The 22247-nt window shown below is 37.2% G+C and overlaps 1 protein-coding gene across 6 annotated transcripts in view; it reads right to left on the bottom strand.

Moving 5' to 3' along the window:
- Positions 1–7995, bottom strand: part of ZBTB44 (zinc finger and BTB domain containing 44) — a 73320-nt gene extending 65325 nt beyond the window's left edge. For 4 of the 6 annotated variants that reach the window (XM_081282542.1, XM_081282543.1, XM_081282544.1 and 1 more), the window contains exon 1: positions 7441–7995. The gene's annotated coding sequence lies outside the window, so the exon portion shown is untranslated. The remainder of the gene's footprint in view (positions 1–7440) is intronic. The other 2 variants (XM_081282541.1, XM_081282546.1) reach the window with 2 other exon arrangements.
- Positions 7996–22247: the final 14252 nt, after the last annotated feature.

Raw genomic sequence — 22247 nt, 5'->3', positions numbered from 1 at the left:
AAAGAATCAATGGCTTTGAATTTTTTATTAAAAGCAATAATAATATTACTGGCTAATACTTACATGGAACTCAATGTGTCAGGCATTGTTTTAAGGACTTTTTACATATTAAACAAATTTTCACATAATTAAAACATATATATATATATATATATATATATATATATATATATTTAGTTGTAGATGGACACAACACCTTTATTTTATTTATTTATTTTCATGTGGTGCTGATAGAACCCAGTGCTTCACTTGTGTGAGGCAAGCGTTCACCACCACCTTAGCTCTCACATAACTTTTTTTTAGTTGTAGTTGGACACAATACCTTTATTTTGTTTATTTACTTTTATTAGGCGAGTGCTCTACAGATGAGCCACAACCCCAGGCCGCCCTTCCCGCACCCCCCCACCAATAACCTTTCAGAGATATTATGCCATTTTGAGATATTTTACCTGTAAGAAAAATAAACCACAAAAGAGAAGGAACGGCTTGAAGCTGGGCATGGTGGCACATGCCTGTAATTCTAGTGGCTCAGGAGGCTGAGACAGGAGGATTGCAAGTTCAAAGCCAGCTTCAGCAACTTAGCAAGGCCCTAAGCAACTAAGAGAGAACTTGTCTCTCAATAAAATAGAAAAAAAGGACTGGGGATGTGGCTTAGAGGTTAAATGCCTCTGAGTTCAATCCCTGGTACCCACCCTACCCCCCAAAAAAGGAAGAGCTTGAGGTCAGACAACTAGTAAGTAACAGATTTAAAGTCAGTATTGAAGCCAGGTTTGCTGTTTGTTGTATTACCACTATGCTACATAACTTCTCAAAACAAAGCTAAGTAAACCTAATTAAGGAAAGTAGAAAGAATTAAGGAAGAAACACCACTAGGTGGGGCAAAAGATAAGAGACAATGGTTCCTGTAAATAAAAATAATTCTCATGGAAGTATGGTTTGTACATAATGTAAAAGGCACCAAAGATAAGAGAAACTGCCTTCATACATTAATGGAAAGTCACAAAAGGGAAATGAGCAATGGGAGGATCCAAAGTAGAAAGGAAGAAAAACAAAGAGGGGGGGGGACCCCAAGTAGCTGAAATATAAAAAGGAGAAAAAATTAAAAGTGGAAGAATGCTTACATGCACATCAATAAATCAATAAATACCACCAGTAAAAAGAAAACAATTGCAATATGTCTAAGTTCCTGGAAACTCTCAGATCTTATTTTCTTTGGGCCAAAGGATATTTCAATTTTATTAATCGAAGAACACAAAATATTTTATAAAATGTATTAAGTATGATTGTTTGCCAAGAATAAGTGAGGATCAAGATACTTAGGTTAAGATCTAAGTAAGATGAAATAATTTAATAAAGAAATTATATAGTTATTTTCAGAAATAAGAGGGTAGTAGTTTCATAAAAAGTTGATTCCAGAGATGCATAGTCTTCTCTAGATGTTACCCAAGATGTGTGATGATGAACGCATCCATAAATTATCATTATCTAATCAACAGCAAATCACTTCAGCATAAAAAATATATACAATTTAATGTCTGTAAAAGAATAGCAGGGCTGAAGTTGTGGCTCAGAGGTAGAGTGCTCGCCTACCAAGGACAAGGCAGTGGGTTCGATCCTCAGCACCACATAAAAATAAAATCAAGATATTGTTTAAAAAAAAAGAATAGCAATATCCTTTGGCTATTAAAATAGTCAAAATACATATAGCAAGACAGCAATATTGTAAAGTAACAGAATTTTAAAAATTTTATTTAAAGTACCAGAATATTGAAACTGCAAAAAAGGCTGGGTATCAAACTTTTGTAAGTTGCCAATGGAAGTTTAAAATTTAAAATGGAAGAATATTTAATGTGGGGGGAAAAAAAGGGAAATGATACTTTCTAAGAATAATGAGAAACTAAGAATGAACTTCTATCTACCCATTTTTACTCTCCCAAAACAGTTATCAATATGAGATACCACGACAAGTTAGTAGTTTACTCCAGAATAAGTAAAGTAAAAATGTGCTAGCCAAGAATATTCTAGGCACTAATGATAGTGTTAGTGAAGAAATTAATGTAATACTTCATGAAATAAGAGTGCAATATAACTCTAATGTTGCTTTGTATTTTTAAAAGCACATATACAATTGCTCTTTTAGAATATATGAGTAGAAATCTCAAGATTTCCTGCTCATGTCCTAAAATGGGGTGAAGAATAACGAAAAACTAACGTGACTTTCAGCTTAACAGGAGATAAATTTTAAGCAACTGTTCTTAGATGTGACAACTCTGCTTTGTAGTAAATACAGTGGCATTTAAAGCAAAAATATCCCATTGTAAAGCTTAGAGTACACTCTATTTAACAGCAGTCAAAATGTCAGGAAACCACAAGGGAAAATTATTTTCAATACATGTAATATTTATAGAGGTAATAAAAAATTATCGTTGGAAGGAGCCTAATTAATCAGGAGTCTCCTAAGTTAATGAGGGAACCCCTTTTACAACAGTCTTTTCAGTGACAAAGTTGTTTTATTCTTTATAAGGCTAGCAAGACTTACTAGGAGTTTCAGAGGATAATTGCTGACAGAATACAGGACATTGACTGTTACTGAGTTTTAAACAGCTGTCAATACTGTTATGCCTAAACAACCATATCTATATGCTATTATTTACATTCTATTATACCCTACTTGTCTTATCACTCATCTACCCCTTCATCAATTCATCTTGATTTTTGTTACTTTACTTTTTATTTTTTGATACTTTAAAAAATCTATTAAAATGTGATCTAAAATGCAGTTCTTGTAGCAGGGGACCAGGAACTCTCATATATCTTAGAAGGGAAAACATAAATATGTGTAATACACACGACAAACGATTGATCTCAGTTTTCCTACAGAATAAACATCAGTTATGTGGTTCCTATTCATCGTGATTGAAATATATTCAATTTTACAACTTGTCACATTTAGTGTGAGGTGTAGATAGCAGCCAAGTGCTAACTTGAGTTTGAAACATGAGTTGGTTACTTATTAGATGAGATACCCTGGGCAAGTCATTTAATCTACTCGAAGTATCACTTTCCCTACTCGCATGATAAGATACTAGTAGCAATATGGAAGGGTTAATGCGAGATTTAACTGAAATAATGTATAACATGTTTAGCATACCTGGTTTATAGGAAAGGCACAACAAATATAATTATCATCATCACTATATTTTAGTCAACCACACAGGCTTTTTAGCTTCTGCATGGCTACACACCCTTGTAAATGTTTGTACCATTTTTAAAATCACCTTATTTATTCCAACAATCTTGGTGTGTCTATATTACTGAGATTAAAGACAGAATGAGGGTGAATAGGTATAAAGCACATGTATTCTCCATCATCCCATTCTACTCCCTGAAGGAAACAGATGCTCATTCTGGTACTGAAAGTAGTGATGATGAACACAGAATACATTCACACTGTGGGCTTTTCATCAGGTGGTTGACAGGAGGTCAATAAACTGTGTTCTGCCTGCTTCAGACAACCAGTGCTCCCTCTTAAAAGCATCTGAACATAGTATCTGAGACCATATAATTGTGATTTCTATCAAATTTGGTTCATTCCAAACAAAATGTGTTATCTTCACTGATCACACATCTAAATGCCTTTATTTTTGCAGCTAACATATGTGTACCAGTTTTGTTGTGTGGCATAAAAGTATATGGATTCATAAAACCTCTACCAATTAACATGTCTCTTTAAAGACCTGATTGCAAAGTAAAAGTTGCAGTTCTACTTTTATGGAATTTTTATTTAAAACATGACATCTGCAAAAGCATGAAATCTATTTCTCTAACTTCTAAAGATTAGTCTTTATGCTTTCTCTTTGCCAGAAGAATCAGAATCTAATTTAAAAGCACTACTATATGGCTTTAAGTTTTATACCTTGTTTATGGCTCATCCTTCTACAATTAAAATATGCAAGTAGATGTTAAAAGGAGTATGGCAAAAGAAAAGAATATTTTACCTTAAAAAACTAATTTGAAGGAGAACAAGGAGGAGAAAGGAAAGAAGGGAAAGGGGTAGAACTATGGAACAAATTAAATAATAGCTTGTTACATACATATATAAATGAACCAAGAATTACCTGTATGTATTCACACACACGCACGCACGCACGAACACGTGTGCAGAAAATACCAATCAAAAATAAATGAGTGAAAGGAAGGTCAGCAGAAGAGAGGGAGGGAGGAGGGAAAGGAAAAGGGGGGAGAAATGGGATTGAAATCAAATTTCTTGCATGTACTATTGTCAAAATGATCAAAATACTATATATAATTAATGCTCTAAAAAAATAATCTGACAGCTCTTTGATCTAACTTGCTGATGGACTATGCAAGAAATAAATTTTGTATTAAAATCTGAAGAAAAAAACTCACCTAATTTGAGTAAATTTTTTAAAAAGTATAATTGGAAACATTATTTTGATTTTTGAGCTGTGTATATATTTTACAAATTCAAAAATAACCCCCCCCCAAAAAATATGAAACCAATGAATCATATCAAGTTGGTAGTATGACCAGAGAAAAGTATTTTAAGTGACTTTGGAAATAGTACTGATTACACATCTTTTGTGTAATATATTTCAGGGACAAAAAAAAAAATGCAAAAAAAAATCCCCAACTTCACTCAGAAGCAGCAGTACAAGTATTGTAATTTAAAAATGATTTTACGTATACAGTAGAAAGCAAATAAGCATATTAATTTAATTTGGTAGCAAGATTTTAATACAAAAAGACAAAAACAGAATCAAAGAAGAAAAATTCTGCTATGCTAAATTTGAATAGGATATATCATTATGAAATTCTGATTAAACAAACAAGCAGAAAACCATTTCTTAGTTCTTTCTTCTCAAAGGGCCTAGAAGAAATGACACCTTAGCAGCACTCTATATGCCAAATACACAGATCTTGGTTTCTATGTGCTATTTCTCACTAAAAAGACCCAAGACACCTTGAATAAACAGCCCTTGCCAGATGTGGGGCAAACAAAGTACAAAAGAAGCATGTGATATCTTGTGCCAGCAGCCAGCTTGAAAGGGTTTCTACTATCAAATTTGGGACAATTTGGTCACTCAAAAGAGAAAGGATCATAATGGTTCTAAAACAATGAAAAAAAAAATAACCCCCCCACAAATCCATAGTAGTATCTTTTCCAAAAATACTAAAGAAAATCTATTTGCCACCATGGGGGCGACTATTTTCTCAGCTCTTTACTCTGAATACTGAAGTGATGAAAGCAAGCATTTAATATGCATTTTTACAAGAAAATTTAGCTTATTCCCACTTTATGGAGTAAATCTTTCCTACAGAGAAATACCAATAAACTGATTTAAGCAAAAGCAATTAATGGATGCTAAATATTATTAAGCAAAATGTAGTCAGAAATAGGATATTTGCTTGGGGTCAAAGTATTACTCTTCAGTTACATACTAACCACAAAATGACAAACCACACACCTTTACAACAGATTTGGTAGTCACCACTTCAATCAACTGGTCACATTTAACATCATTAACAGTGTAGCAATCTGACATTATATATTTCCTATATGATGCAACCTGAGGTACACAGCATTACCTATCAAATACTCTTGCCAAAGAAAGTTTTACTTTAAGCTAATCAAGCTTTTCTTAAGATCAAACTTCCAGTTAACAGAAATTTCAAGGGGAAAGAGGAATAAATGAAATAACACCACTGGGACATGGGCAGTCCAGAATGTGGGTGTATTATACATCTGGTTTGGTCAGGTAGATGTCAGGAAAATGAAAGAGTAAGTATTATACTTTTTACAGAAGGGACTAGTCTTAATCACCAAATACAAAATCTTGAAGGGTTGGGGGAGCTCAAAGACACTTTGGAACAATTGAGGAAATGTGAATACATTAATTGAATAAGCTATTTGATAGGTACTGTTACTGACCAGGGTTAGTAGATGAATATATTCTTAGAAAATGCTGAAATATTTAAAGGTGGAGACGTGTCCAACTTACTTTGGAATGGTTACACAACACATAACAGGGAAAGAAAGAGAGGGTAACATGATAAAAATGTTTATCACTGAATCTAGGTTCTGGGGTATTCATGTATCCCCCCACCCCAACTTCTATAAAACGGAAAATTTTCATGACAAAGTTAAAAGAAACTATACCTCTACTGAGAGGTACAGAGGAAAGTACACCTACACTGGAATTATATCTGGGCTTCAATCTCAGCTCTTACTACTCCTGTGACCTAAGGCAAATTACTTAACATTACTAAGTTTCTTTTACATCTGTAAAATTCAAGTAACAAATCTGCATCATTGGATCGTTCTGAGAATTAAAGATTACATAAGTAAAACCTAGCCCTGTTGCACAAATAAGTAAATCCAACTTTCATAATTAATGGGTGTAATCATCCTTAAATGTAAGGCTACTGAAAAAGATTAATTACTTTCACATTCCATGAAAAGGGGAAACTACATTAGATAAAATTAAATATCCCCTCGAAGTCAAAGTAATGGGAAAAAAATGAAGACTCTTATTTTTTTTAAAAAAATTTAATAATTCCACTGAAACCCTAGGAAAAGGAAATCGTCAAATCCCTACCAATCCAAACTCTTTGGTATCTATTATACTGTATGGTTTGGTTTTGGTATTAGTATTAGCCTATCTTCAAACAAAACACTAAGAAAATAAGTGGAAGTTAAGGAGAGTTTTTTTCCCTAACCTCAACGGATAATCTACTTATATGTTGAAATCGAAAATAAGTTTTTTCTTCATTTCTATAAGTTCCAAAAAAAGTACACGGTCATTGGCTTTTATACTAAATTCTGGTTAAGGTTCATACAATTTACAAACATGCAAATTGCTTTTCATCAATTTTAACGAACTCATTTCACTTGTAGGTAATCCCTTTTTCTGGTTAGACTGGCAGTAAAATGATCAGATGTAGAGTGATCCTCAGGTAAGGAAGAAAAAGAGATGTCTGCATTTTTTTTTTCTTTTTTAAATAAGTGCCATATTTTTCTTTCAACTATTAAGAGAAAAAGCAGCAGGGGAGAGGAGCCAACAAACAGGTCTTAGGCTTGCAGGTCGACCAGGTGAGGTGAGAGGGATTAACACCTCCGCCTGCTTTGGGTTTGGTATTGGGCAGATAAGCTTACAAATAAGTACCCCTTAAAGATCGGGGTAATTGCTCCTGGACTGCTGGGCTCAAGGCCAGCCTTCTTCCTGAAGGATTAAATGTCACTGGGGGGACCCTGAGGAGTGTCTCCCGGCGCGGATGCGGGTCAGAGACCAGGTTTTCCTTTCCCTCTTGCGCCCAGGTGGGCGACGCGTGGTGGCACTTCCCAGGCGGGAGCACCCCAGTGCACCAGCGGCGCGCAGTGGCTAGACATCCTCCCGTTCGCCTTCCCTTCCCCATTACCTGCGGGCGGCGGTGCCGGGGCCCGGAGGCCTGCTGCTGCTCCTCCCCGCCAGGCTGAGGCGGCGAGGTGGCGGCGGCGGTGGCGGCGACAGCCCGGGGGGAGGGGGCGGAGCGCGCGGCTGGCTCCCTCTCCTCCCCCGGGAGGCTCAGGGCACCCTATCTCGGGCCGCCGCGCCTAGGCCCGTGAGCAGCCTGTGGCTGGGGCATGGCGGCAGAGCCCACCGGCGTGCCTGCGAGGTGGGAGAGCGCGAGGCGGAGACGAGGAAAGCACCTCCAGCTCCCGGAGGGGCCTAAGGGGAGGAGCGAGGGGGCGCGGGTAGCCGCGCGCGAGCGGCCGTTGGGGCGGTTGGCCGAGGGCAGGCGGCAGTTTGGGGAGCGCGGCGACGGCTCGCGTTTTCCCGGCGGGGCGGGGTGGGGAAGGGGAAGGGGAGTGAGGGAAGGGGAGGGGGAGGTTGGGAGGGAGCCGCCGCCGCGCGCGTGCGGGCCGGCGCCGCCGCCGTTGCCGCTCGGCTCACTCCAGCCTGTTTGGGGGCACTTTGTTTGTGTCCCACAATGCTCTGCGCGAACGGCCGGGCTGGGGAAGTGGGCGGGGCCGCACGATCTCAGGGCGGGATCGGGGGGCGGTGAGGTTGGGGGAAACCCGCGGTTATTGCGCAAGCGCAGAAAAGGACCTCCAGGTCCCCTGGACTTGAACTGTGAGGTATTGGTTCTTCTCGCTCGGTGGAGTCAGCCTGACACAGAAACACCTTTAATCTTGACACTGCCTGTGCACTTATGCCTACATGTAAACGTGCAGAATTATATGAAAAAAGCGCCATAATCGCAACCAGTTTGTCCTTTCTTAAAGCCGCCCTTTCATCCGGCTCCCCTCTTACATTGAGAAAAGCATTACTTTTTTTATTTTGTTAATCTTTGAACTAAGAACGAAAGAAACTCCAGTTTTCTCTGGTGGTTTTCTGTAGCGAGGCCAAAAACTGGTGAACTAGTAGTGTGGCCATTTTTCACAAGTGGAAACTGAGGCCTGCCAAGAAGCAACCCGGCGCCAAGGGGAGAGGCGCGGAGAACCCGTGAACCTCCCGTGCCCGCTTGCCCGGCGGACGGCGACCCCCTTACGGTATCTTCGATTCACTAACTGCCTGGGCTCCTTCAGCATCCTCCTAGCGCCCAAAGGGTGTTCTAGCAATTTCCTGATCGACCCGGCAGGAAGTGTAGTCTTGAAATGACTAGGAAAATGGTCTACCAAGTCCTTGTTCCAGGGACACCTAGAGCGGCTGGAAAAGAAAATCAACAAAACCCCACAACCTATTGCTTATTCCTCCCACAATCGTGAATCTATCATTTTATTACAGCTTCGCTTACTTCTCTGGCCTTTTGGGGAGGAAATGTGTGGGTCACTTCGAACTGATTGGTATCGAGTACGGGGGGGGGGGGGGCGTTCAGAGTTCTTGGTCACCTGCAAAATCAGTCGTGTTAAGTGTTGATTCCCTAAGCCTGACAGGTATGTGCCGTGGACCCAAACCCGGCTATTAGGGGGGGCCTGGGCAGCAGGTAGCAGTGCGCCCGCCGCGTTTGCTGGGAAGCAGGCTGGGTGCCAGGGTGCGGGCTGGAGCCAAGCTCTTGAGACGCGCTGTTCTGCATTTGCATACTTGGTTCTCTCACACCTCCAGCTTTTAAGCAGAAAGACTTATTTCCAAAGACTTTGTGTAAGGTAGGTTGACGTCCGCTGAAATGAGTGGATTTTTCTTCTGAAACACATGGCAACATCTCACATTAATCCTCTCCAGAGAGACAAGCAGCCAAACACCCAAGCATCCTAATTTTAACCAATGAAATCTGCTTTAGAAATAAATGCAATAAAACCAAGATCTGTTTATAGTTTGTAGTTTCCAACAAGTATTCAAGTTTATGTTATCTAATTTTTGCTGCAACCCAACTGAGGTTTTTAGTATTACTCCCACCATCATTTTTATTATTCCCATTTTACAGATGGGCAAAATCAGAAAGATGTAAATTAGGCTCAGTTCTGCGCTGAGATTTGAAGAAGGGGAAGGGAAAGAAGGCAGAATGCTTACCCACCAAGGTTCAGAAAGGTGCCTGAGGTCCAGGCCCTGATGGGGTGTGGGTGAAAATGGATATACCAGGTAAACAACTGGTGAAGAATCTGGTGGGAATAAAGTAGTCAAATAAATCCAGTCTGCCTCTCCTAGAGCATTTAATAGGACAGTCAATAAAAGACCATTAGGCAAGTCTTCACTAATTGTGTCTCAAGGGACTGAGGTGGCAGTTGCCTTTCACTGCAGTACTAACATTAACACAAAAATTGCTTTCTTAATCTCTTGTCTCTTCTATCCATCCTTTTTGTGCTTTTACTATTTATCATTTTACATATAAAATTTTTATCATTCTCCCATTCTACACCCAACTCCAAGTCTGAAGACTCTTATTAAACCAACAAATGGTTGTTGGGTCCTTAAGGGCAAAGTGATAGATGCTTGGAGAGGGTGCGAGAAAAAACACAAAGAAGATTAACTATTGCAGGAGTCCTCTTCTCTATTTTGACTTTGGGCAGAGTCAGTTTCTGTGGCTTCTGCAACCTCCCACTTTTTTTCTTCCTGAGCTAGCAGAGACTTGTCTTTGGGTTGCTGGAATACATACACCTTTCTTTGACACTAGGTTAAATAACACCTCTGGGAAGATTTAGTGAAATCAGAAGCCTGTACACAGGTGAAACAAACTAGATAGTATGAGGAACCTTTAAATATTAATCTGATGTGGATGATTCTGAGGAATTCAAATTCCAGGGGTTTCATTTCAGCCACAAGCTGTTTTAGGGACCAGATTTTGGCACAAATGTCACTTTCTTTTGGTAAGACCATTATTGCTGAATGGTTATTATTAGTTATATAGTCCGAAACATTTCAGAGCAAGAATGCTTTCTACTCAACAGGAAGATCACTAGTCTGCCTTGAATTATTTCAATGAGGAGAACTCATTATTGTAAAAGTCAGTCTTGCTTCAGTATTATATCCTTTCAAGTACAAAAATTAATCTCCTTCCCTTACTTACATCTCTTCCTTGTTACCATTTCACCATCCCCCCAGTTAGGTAAGTCAGCTTTGCTACTTTACTACTCTATTGCATCTCAATTCCAATCCATCAGCAAACAAATCCTGTTGAATTTGCCCATTCTCATTGTCACCATTCTAAAATAAGATGACAAGAGTGTGTGCATATAGAATTATAATAACACTTATCTGGTTTCCTAAATAAATTCCCTCTTATCCTCATTATGTATATGGTAATCAGAGTTGTACTGCATAGAAATCATTTCACCTAACAATGGCTTCTTATTGTTTTCTGAATAAAGTCCCAAATCCTTAGCATGGGTTTTGCAATACTCCACAATCTGGGCTTTTTCCTAGGTCTTTAGCTTCATCTCTTGATATATTCCTTTAAGGAACATGCCCTTCATAGGGTTCCTTTTATCACATCTAAAATGCCATGCTCTTTCTTGCATTGCATATATTGGTCCCTCTGTGTAGAAATACTCCATACCTTGGCCAATTTCCCCTCTTTCCTCAGATATCTTCTTTTTTAAAAATATATATATTTGTACCTGTAAAATGTTATGCATAGTACACATATCTACATAGTTTATAATGTATACACAATATACATATGCCAGCTTTATTGAGATATAATTCACAAACAATAAATTCACCCACTTAAGATACACAATTATTCGTATATTCACAGGGAGTTGTAAAACGATCACTGTAGTCAATTTTTTTAACATTCTCATCCCCCTCAAAGCAACCATACCCATTAGCAGTTACTACCTATTTTTCCCCAACTCCTTAAGCAATCACTAACCTATTTGCTTTCTGTCTGTATATTATTATTTTAGTTTTAATGTATATATTTACTGTATATTATTATTTTAGTTTGTTGGGGAGCTATACTATGGCTTGGATGATATATCTTTTAAGACCTATATGTTTTTTCTTCTCTTTTTCCCCCAGTCACTTTTTAGGGACCAGATTTTTGTCCTGTAGTATTTGCCACAATCTAGATTTTGTTGGCTGCATCCCTACAGTGTATTTAACATATTCTCTTATCCTTTGCATTTTTGTAAATAGGTAGTGGGATCTAGATGTTTTATCAGATTTGATTTTAATTCTTAGCAAGATTACTTCATAGGTGGTAGAGTACTTTTACTTTTCCATTAGAAGAGATAAAATGTGTCTCTCTTTTTTCTTTTTGTAATTTTAGCAATCACCCATGAGTAATGCCTAGATCCATTCATACACTAGGAGATTTTTTAAAGGATTTTTTTAAAGATGGACACAATATCTTTATTTATTTTTATGTGGTGAACCCAGTGCCTCATGTGTGTGAGGCAAGCGCTCTACCACTGAGCAATAATCCTAGCCCATACATTAGGAATTTTTAAATGGTGATATAGTTCTATCATTCTTCATTTATTAGTGACAGTGATTCTTCAATGGGAATTTTCTCTTTTTCAGTTATTTGATTACTTAGTGGTACTATGAATACAGAAAAGCAGGTAAATGATTGACTCTTTCCCTATTACCAAATCTCTAACTCTGTTCACTTCTTTCTTTTCCAACACTACCACCCTGATCCAAAGTCCTCAACCCGACTTCCAAGAACTTAATTCTTCAGATGCTTTCCATCTTGCAAGGTCCTGTATGATGTGGTCCCTGTGTAATTCTCCAGACTCATTTCAGGGAACTGCATTTCTTCCTCTCTCACTGTAACTCAGCCATATTGGCCCATTTTTATTTCCTAAGTCACCAAGTTCTTTCCCATTTCAGAGTCTTTGCACTTGAGCCCTCTGCCCAAAAATCTTTCTCCAACTTCCCCAAACTCATACATACCTTTCGATTATTGCTTTCTTAAGGAAGACTAGATTGGTATTCTCCTCTCATGCCACCCTCTACTTGTAATTCATAGCATTTTTTGTGGTTCATATTTATAATTATTTGTGTGATTATTCATTGCCTTCTCACTAAACTATAAATTCTATGAAGACAAGGATCACGTTTTGGCATCATTTTTCTCCTAAGCTTAACTTGATACTTGGAATATAGTAAGCAATTCAAAAAGAAATGTTGAGTTGAATTGAATAAAATTGAATTGGAGTTAGATTTGGGAAAAATAAAATGCTTTTGTTTCAATTTGTAAATAGTAAAAATAGCTACATTTAAGGAGTATGATGTACTGTTCTATGTTTTTCTAATATTCTAATATGAAATAGTAAAGTTATATCTATTTGACAGATATGAAAACTGAAGAGGGGTTAAGACTTCCCCCAAATCACAAGATTGTAAATGTCAAAACCAGTCTTTGTTTTTTGAGGTGCTGGGGATTAAACACAGGGATTTGTGCATGCAAGGCAAGCACTCTACCAACTAAGCTATATCCCCAGCCCCCAAAACCAGGATTTAAGTAATTTATCTCTAGAACTTCAGATACCAGGTCAAAATTCTAACATACTGAAATTCATATGGATAGTTAGTTATTTATAACTAAAATTTTTTTAAAGGATAGAATAAAGAAGGAAAATAGAGCTGAGATCTCTAAATCAAGCCAGGACTTTGGTAGAGCTACCCTTCAGTAAAAGGGGGAACTAGAAAATTATCTGGTAAGTTACAAAGAATCGTATTTCTGGCCCATGTTCAGATTTTTAAAATCTCAATTAACCTTATATTTGTTAATTTGAGGAGGATATTAAACACTATGCAAATGTATACAGTTGAGAGGAACTGTATACATTGAGTCCTAAATTTAAAAATTCCAGGGAAGGGACTTATTGGTTAACTCAGGTTGGGTGCTCATCTCTAAAACAATCAACAGAAATCAAGGCAGTGAGGTATGATAAGGACATACAGTCTACATGCCAGATATGAAGATGCTGAGGTCAGTTTCCAGAAGGAACACATATTGAGCTAACAATTTAATTGTACAGTACATGCATTTTTTTTTCTTTTTTTGAGATGGGATCTTGCTATATTGTCCTGGCTGGCCTTGAATCCCTGGACTCAAGTGATCCTCTTGCCTCAGCCTCCTGAGTCATTGGGACTATAGTCATATGCAACTGCATCTGGGCTGTAGGAAGTATAGTAGATCTTATGCTGGATAAGAATGACACCATAACCATGAATGGAATAAAGTTCCTGGAAGAATATTGGACATGAAAGTATATATCTATGAATGAAGTAGCAATCCAGTTTTAACCTCATGACAGAGTGAGCCAAAGAGGCACACTTCACTCTTGCCCACTTAAAGGATGGTAGAATGATGTTCTTGGATGCCAGAAGTAAAAAAGTAACTAAAAAAAGATCTATCAACCTGCTACATCAGCCAGGAAAATATCAAAGCAGGTTGTAGAGTACTGGGCTTCTAATGACTGCATAAGGACAGAAGAAAGGACTTAAGATAGAATAAGGGGACTGGGGCTGTGGCTTGGTGGTAGAATGCTTGCTTTCCACATGTGAGACACTAGGTTTGATCCTCAGCACCACATAAAAAATAAATAAAGAGGGCTGGGGATGTGGCTCAAGCGGTAGCACGCTCGCCTGGCATGCGTGCGGCCCGGGTTCGATCCTCAGCACCACATACAAACAAAGATGTTGTGTCCGCCAAAAACCAAAATAAATAAATATTTAAAAAAATAAATAAATAAAGATATTTTGTCTATATATAACTAAAAAAATTAAAAAGATAGAATAAGGGAGGAAACTAGAGCTGAGATCCCTAATTCAAGCCAGGACTTTGGTAGAGCTACCCTTCAGTAAAAGGGGGAACTAGAAAATTATCTGGTAAGTTACAAAGAATTGTATTTCTGGCCCATGTTCAGATTTTTAAAATCTCAATTAACCTTATATTTGTTAATTTGAGGAGGATATATTAGTTTAAAAGCTGATTATAGACAATGAAATCCTTTTTATTCCTGGAAGATGCAAATATATAGGCACTGTGTAGCATACTCTCATTACCCAGCAGACCGACAAGGGAAAGCCAACACTTCCTAAAGATGAGCTCATAGACTACATTCCAAACTACATGGTAAAATGAACAACTATACAAAGAATCATCACAACACAGTATAATTAGAATTCTAAAACGTTGATATTTTAATAGAATGATTATAAAAATATTATAAAATCAGTAGTTTAAAAATACGTAAAGAGATAAAAGAAGCTATAGAAATCATAAGAGCAAGACTTTGTTAAGCTAAGCCAGGAAGATTTGAAAAAGAACTAAATAGAACTTGTAGAAATGAAAAACATTTTTGGGCTGGGGCTGTAGCTCAGTGGGTAGAGCACTTGCATACCATGTATGAGGCACTGGGTTCGATTCTCAGCACCACATAAAAAATAAACAAAATAAAGGCATTCTGTTCATCTAAAATGACAAAATTTTTTAAAATGAAAAACATTTTTTACTGAAGATAAAATAAAATAAATGGATTAAATTATAGATTAATACAATTTAATGAATGATTAGTGAACTGGAACACAGCTATGATGTAACTATCCAAAGGAACATGCAAAAAGAAGAGAGAGAGAATAAGAAGGAAAATTTGAAACTTGAATTTTTGTATTCAACACACATATAATAGGATTCCCCAGGAGAAGAAATTTAAAAAAATGGGGCAAAGGCAACAAATAACAATAAATATAGTCAAAATGATGGCTGGACATTTCTCAAGAATTATAAAAGGCTTAATTGCTCAAAGTATAAAAAGCTGATTTCTGAGCAGAACAAATCAATAGCAATACTTATGTAAACACATTATAGAAAAATTCAAGGATACTAGAGACAAAAAGTTTACCTAAAGAGGAAAAAATATGTAAATTGGTATCTCATCAGCAAGAAGAGAAGCCAAGCCAGGTTCTATGGCTTGGGAGGCTGAGGCAGAAGGATCACAAGTTCAAAGCTAGGCTCAGCAACTTAGTGAGGTGCTAAGCAACTTAGTAAGACCCTGTCTCTAAATACAAAACAGGGCTGGGGATGTGTTTTAGTGGTCACTGGTTGAGTGCCCCTGTGTTCAATCCCTAGTACCCAAAAGAGTAGTCAAAAACAATGGGATAAGATTTAATTTTTCAAAAAACTTTGTTCTTTTTGGATATATATGACAGTAGAGTATATTTTGACAAAGTATACATACATGGAGTATAAGTTCCCATTCTTGTGGTTGTATATGATGTGGAGTTTCATTGGTTGTGTATTCATATATGAACATAGGAAAAGTATGTCTGATTTATTCTACTGTCTTTCCTATTCCCATCCTTCTCCCTTTCCCTTCATTCCCCTTTGTCTAATCCAATGAACTTCTATTCTCCTCCCCCACCATTGTGTATTAGCACCTTCATATTAGAGAGAACTTTGGTTCTCTCTTGGATTTTTTTTGGGGGGAGGGATTGGCTTATTTCACTTAGCCTCCAGTTCCATCCATTTACCAGCAAATACATAATTTCATTCTTTTTATGTCTGAGTTATATTCCTATGTGTGTGTGTGTGTGTTACATTTTCTTTATCCATTCATCTGTTGAAGGACACCTGAGTTGGTTCCACAGCTTAGCTATTGTGAATTGAGCTGCTATAAACAGCATATTACAGTGACACTGTAATATGCTGATTTTAAGTCCTTTGGATATATGCTGAGGAGTGGGATAACAGGGTCAAATGGCGGTTCCATTCCAATTTCTGAGAAATCTCCATACTGCTTTCCAGAGTGGTTGCACCAGTTTGAAATTCCACCAGCAATGTATGGGTGTACCATTTACCCCACATCCTCACCAACATGTATTGTTACTTGTGTTCTTGATAATTGCCATTCAAATTAGAATGAGATGGAATCTCAGTGTGGTTTTAAGTTTCATAGAATAAGATTCTTAAGATTCTAAGAGGAAATTACCAGCACAAAAGAATTCTATACTCAGCTAAACTATTATACAATATTGAGGCTATGATACATTTTCAGATAGTTAAAAGTCTTAGTGTTTTATCACTCAGAGACTCTTTCTGAAAGCATTATTAAATGGAACATTTCAATAAGAAGAAATTTGGAAGCAGAAGGAATAAATGGATTGCATGAAACAGTGTTGTTCAATGAGCAAAGAAGCTCTATCTACTAGGAAAAAGAAAGTGAGCCACATGCAGGTTTGGAAAGTTGTAGACAGAGATTAACGTATTAAGGCTTACTATTTTGTGTTGTTAAATTCCATGTAATGTTGGGTCTGAATGGTCCAAGTGGAGTGAGTGGAGTGAAGGCCACTTAATCCCAGAAATCGAAAAAGCTTCAAAGCTAAGATATTGGAAGGATCATCCATTGTGTCAACTATTCTCCTCCGCTGTATCCCAGACATATTCTCTATTCTTCTCCCAGTACTTCTTTGAACATTCAAAGATTGACTCTTATAAATTATATTGATACCAGATTTCCTTGCTAGTTGGCTTTATGTTGGATTTAGCTAATTGTAATTACTGGCCAAAGATCAAAGTGGAAGAGAGAGTACCAGAATATTTATTTCCCACTCTCTGTGATTCAATTGCTTCTATAGTAGCAACTCTATTTCTCTGACCCTGCACAGTAGTCTCTTTTTCATGGCTCCAGTTCTTGCGGGGCTTCAATTACTCTATTTCTTTAGTTTGCCATTATGACCCTATGAATGGTAAGAGAATTTTACCACCATTGGTTTTTAGGTCCTGTTTAGAGTGAGTTCTCCATGGGTCTCTTATGTTTCTGCATATCTTATGAGAAAGGCACTAATATATTTTCAAGGATGTTTGTATAATGAGCAGCCTTGGAAAGTAAAGATAGTATCTCTCTCTGGAGCAAAGGGAAGAGATGTTTAGTGCCCATTATAAAATATTGGGTTCCCTAAACTCAGGGTCTTCTCTCAATCCCACTTCATGTGAAGACATTTGGGGCTTGGGAGATTATAACAAATATGCTGAGGTTCTGGTTATTGTTATTATTAGGAGAAATAAACTGTCCCTCATCTTTGACCCAGGAGTGTTATGTCTTCTGCCAGCTCCCATGAAACTGTAGTAGGTGATTCCAAAACCAGATAAAGACACTTCAAAGAAAGAAAACTTCAGACCAATATCCCTAATGAATTTAGATGCAAAAATCCTCAATAAAATTCTGGCAAATCGGATACAAAAACATATCAAAAAGATTGTGCACCATGACCAAGTGGGATTCATCCCTGGGATGCAAGGCTGGTTCAATATACGGAAATCAATAAATGTAATTCACCACATCAATAGACTTAAAGATAAGAACCATATGATCATCTCGATAGATGCTGAAAAAGCATTCGACAAAATACAGCATCCCTTTATGTTCAAAACTCTAGAAAAATTAGGGATAACAGGAAATTACCTCAACATGGTAAAAGCTATATACGCTAAGCCTCAGGCCAGCATCATTCTAAATGGAGAAAAATTGAAGGCATTCCCTTTAAAATCTGGAACAAGACAGGGATGCCCTCTCTTACCACTTCTATTCAACATAGTTCTTGAAACACTAGCCAGAGCAGTTAGACAGATGAAAGAAATTAAAGGCATAAATATAGGAAAAGAGGAACTTAAATTAGCTCTATTTGCCGATGACATGTTCCTATACCTAGCAGACCAAAAAATTCAACCAAGAAACTTCTAGAACTAGTAAATGAATTCAGCAAAGTGGCAGGATATAAAATCAATACCAATAAATCAAAGGCATTCCTGTATATCTGTGACAAATTCTCTGAAATGGAAATGAGGACAACTACTCCATTCACAATATCCTCAAAAAAATATAAAATACCTGGAAATCAACTTAACAAAAGAGGTGAAAGAGCTATACAATGAAAACTACAGAACCCTGAAGAAAGAAATAGAAGAAGACCTTAGAAGATGGAAGGATTTACCTTGCTCATGGATTGGTAGAATTAATATTATTAAGATGGCTTTATTACCAAAAGCACTTTACAGATTCAATGCAATTCCCATCAAAATCCCAATGACATTCCTTGCAGAAATAGAAAAAGCAATCATGAAATTCATCTGGAAAAATAAGAGACCCAGAATAGCTGAAGTAATTCTAAGCAGGAAGAGTGAAATTGGTGGTATTGCGATTCCAGATTTTAAACTATACTATAGAGCAATAGTAACAAAAACAGCATGATACTGGCACCAAAACAGGCTGGTAGACCAATGGTACAAAATAGAGGACACAGAGACAAATCCACAAAAGTACAACTACCTTATATTAGACAAAGGTGCTAAAACCATGCAATGGAGAAAGGATAGCATCTTCAACAAATGGTTCTGGGAGAACTGGAAATCCATATGCAACGAAATGAAATTGAATCCCTTTCTCTCACCATGCACAAAAGTCAACTCAAAATGGATCAAGGAGCTAGGAATCAGACCAGAGACTCTGCATATAATAGAAGATAAAATTGGCCCTAATCTTCATCAAGTGGGAGCAGGCCCCAAATTTCTTAATAAGACACCTATAGCACAAGAATTAAAACCAAGAATCAACAAATGGGACGAATTCAAACTAAAAAGTTTTTTTCTCAGCAAGAGAAATAATATGTGAGGTGAATAGGGAGCCTACATCCTGGGAACAAATTTTTTACCCCTCAAACATCAGATAGAGCTATAATCTCTACAGTATACAAAGAACTCAAAAAGTTAAACAACAAAAAAGCAAATTACCCAATCAACAAATAGGCCAAGGACTTGAACAGAAACTTCTCAGAAGAGGATATACAATCAATCAACAAATACATGGAAAAATGCTCACCATCTCTAGCAGTCAGAGAAATGCAAATTAAAACTACTCTTAAGATACCATCTCACTCCAATAAGAATGGCAGCCATTATGAAGTCAAACAACAATAAGTGCTGGTGAGGATGCGGGGGAAAAAGGTACACTCATACATTGCTGGTGGGACTGCAAATTGGTGCAGCCAATTTGGAAAGCAGTATGGAGATTCCTTGGAAAGCTGGAAATGGAACCACCATTTGACCCAGCTATTCCTCTTCTCAGACTATACCCAAAAGACCTAAAAAGAGCATACTACAGGGACACAGCCACATCAATGTTTATAGCAGCACAATTCACAATAGCTAGAATGTGGAACCAACCTGGATAGATGAATGGATTAAAAAATGTGGCATTTATACACAATGGAATATTACTCAGCACTAAAAAATAACAAGATCATGGCATTTGCAGGCAAACGGATGGCATTTGAGCAGATTATGCTAAGTGAAGTTAGCCCTAAAAAACAAATGCCAAATGTCTTCTCTGATATAAGGGGGGTGACTCAAAATGGGATAGGGAGGTGGAGCATAAGAAGACTACCACTAAATAGGGAAGAGAGGTGGGAGGGAAAAAGAGGGAGAAGGGGAGTTGCACGGAAGATGGAAGGAGAACCTCATTGTTATACAGAATACATATATGATGTTGTGAGGAGAAAAAGAAAAAAAAGTGTGTCACATTAGATTGGATACAGAGAAAGGATGGGAGAGGAGGGGAGGAGTAGGGAGGATAGGAAGGGCATCAGAATAGAATAGACAAGATGATTGATGTATGTACATTCCATGTATGTATTATATGTCAAAATGCATTCTGCTGTCATGTATGACTAAAAAAATAAAAATAAATCGTATGGTAAAAAAAAGAAACTGTAGTAGGTTATCTTGTTAGCTTTAAAATAGAATAAAATATTACGACTTTCATATTTTTTGACAGGTACCTTCACGTTTCTTATGTGTTCCCTTAAACCTGACTACTCCTCTAAAAATAGTCCTTTATAAGATCCATCTCAGTGAATTCTGCTTCCTGCTGGACTCTTGTCTGAATATGGAAATAGTTTAAAGACTCAAGGAATATTTAATGGTTATTTTTTTGTTGTTGTTTCAACATAGCTAGGCTAGTATGCGCAATTGTTTATATATTGCCAGTTTATATATTGCTATGAAGATTTTTTTAGATATGGTTAACATTTATAATCTTATTTTTATATACTTTGATTAAACACATTACCCCTTACCCCATAGTGTGTGTGATTCTCCAATTAGTTTAAGGTCTTAAGAAAAAATACAGGTATCTCAAGGAAGAAGAAATTCTTCAAGATTAAAACATAAAACACTCTGCCTGAGTTTACAGCCTGTTGGCCAGCCCTATAGATTTGAGACTTGACAGCCTCCACAATTATGTGAGCCAAATTTTTAATAGAAATTCTCCCTGTGTACACATATATCCTATTGGTTCTGTTTCTCTGCAGAACTCTTGAGTAATATAGGCTGCTACAGAATGTAGAGAGGAGCCTATGAATAGTGTCAAAATCCCAAATAATGAATACCAGAACATAGGAGACAGTGATAAGATTAAAAAAAATAACAGTCATGTGTTACTTAACAATGAGAATATGTTCTGAGAAATGCACCATTAGGTGGTTTCATTGTTATGCATAGCTCATAGGGTTCATTTATACAAACTAAGATAACTACATCACTAGATGATATGAGCTGATAGGGATTCACTGTGTAAACATTCTGTTGTTGACAGATTGTCACTATGTAGCACTTGACTGCATTTACTGAGAGAGTAATATTTCCACAGTCTCAGTGGAGAATGAGGAGAAGTCCTTAATGGTACCTCTAGGCAACAGATTAGACAGAATGCATATGATCTGGCCTCTGCCTGTGCATCAGATCTTGCCATCCATTTCTGTCACTCATGTATCTGAATGTTGTACCAAGAACGACTTGGAGCTCCTGGAACCCAATTGCATCTTATGCATTCCTGACTTTGGTCTTATAGTTCCTTTACTAGGAAGACCCTCTGTCTTTTCCCCATGTCCCTAGGCCCCTTTAATTTCTCCTACTTCTTACCACCTTTCTCTCTTGGCATATTCATTTTCCTCCTCCAAGTCTCAGTAATGGTCTTCTAAAATCAGAGTTATACACACCATCTTCCTCACACCTACATTTTCACTCTGTAATTCTGTGTTTGTATATTTGCCTTCTCAACTGGTTTGTGAACAAGATGTATGCATTTTTATCTCAGTATTATGTGTACATAGGACAGGATACATTGTAAGGAACATGCTCTGTGTTTGTTGCATGCATGAATGAGTAAGTGAATTAACAAATTTGTCAATGACCGTGGACATGATGAATAGGATTTAAATTTAGGATTTTCTTACTCTGAAGCCCAGTCTTATTTCATATATGATGTAATCCAGTTCCATATGAATTCTGCATAGAATCCACCAGCAAGGAAGAAGGATTTCTATCAGCAGAAGGAAAGGACAGGGAAAACTGATGATGAATGTCCATTTTTTTTTTTTTAAAGAATAGAGTGCACTTGTACTTGTTTTGGCTTTATCACATTTTATTTGATTAGCTATTCCTTTCTGGTTGTTGAAAAGATTTCCAAAAGATTGATCTCTAATATAAAAAGAGATTAAGGATTTTGATTCACCACAGGCGAGATATACATACATGTATATATGTATATATATATTTAAAATATATACATATATTTTAAAGAAATATCTCTTTGCTTCACAGTTAAAACCGGTTTGGAAAGCTTCCAGGCTTATCCTTAGTGTATTTATTCTCATAAGCTTTATTACATGCAAAGTTGAGCGGACAACTGCCCATATGGTTTGATTTTGATGTCATAAAAAGAACTGTTTCATTCCTTAAATTAGCCTGCAGTAGGAGAAGTATACTTACTCTAATTGTGAGATTCTACATTTAGA

Source organism: Spermophilus citellus (assembly GCF_964194105.1).
Source record: "Spermophilus citellus genome assembly, chromosome: 2".
NCBI classification, from domain to species: domain Eukaryota; kingdom Metazoa; phylum Chordata; class Mammalia; order Rodentia; family Sciuridae; genus Spermophilus; species Spermophilus citellus.
The sequence above is the reverse complement of the archived record's forward strand: the minus strand, read 5'-3'. Positions and strand labels throughout refer to the sequence as shown.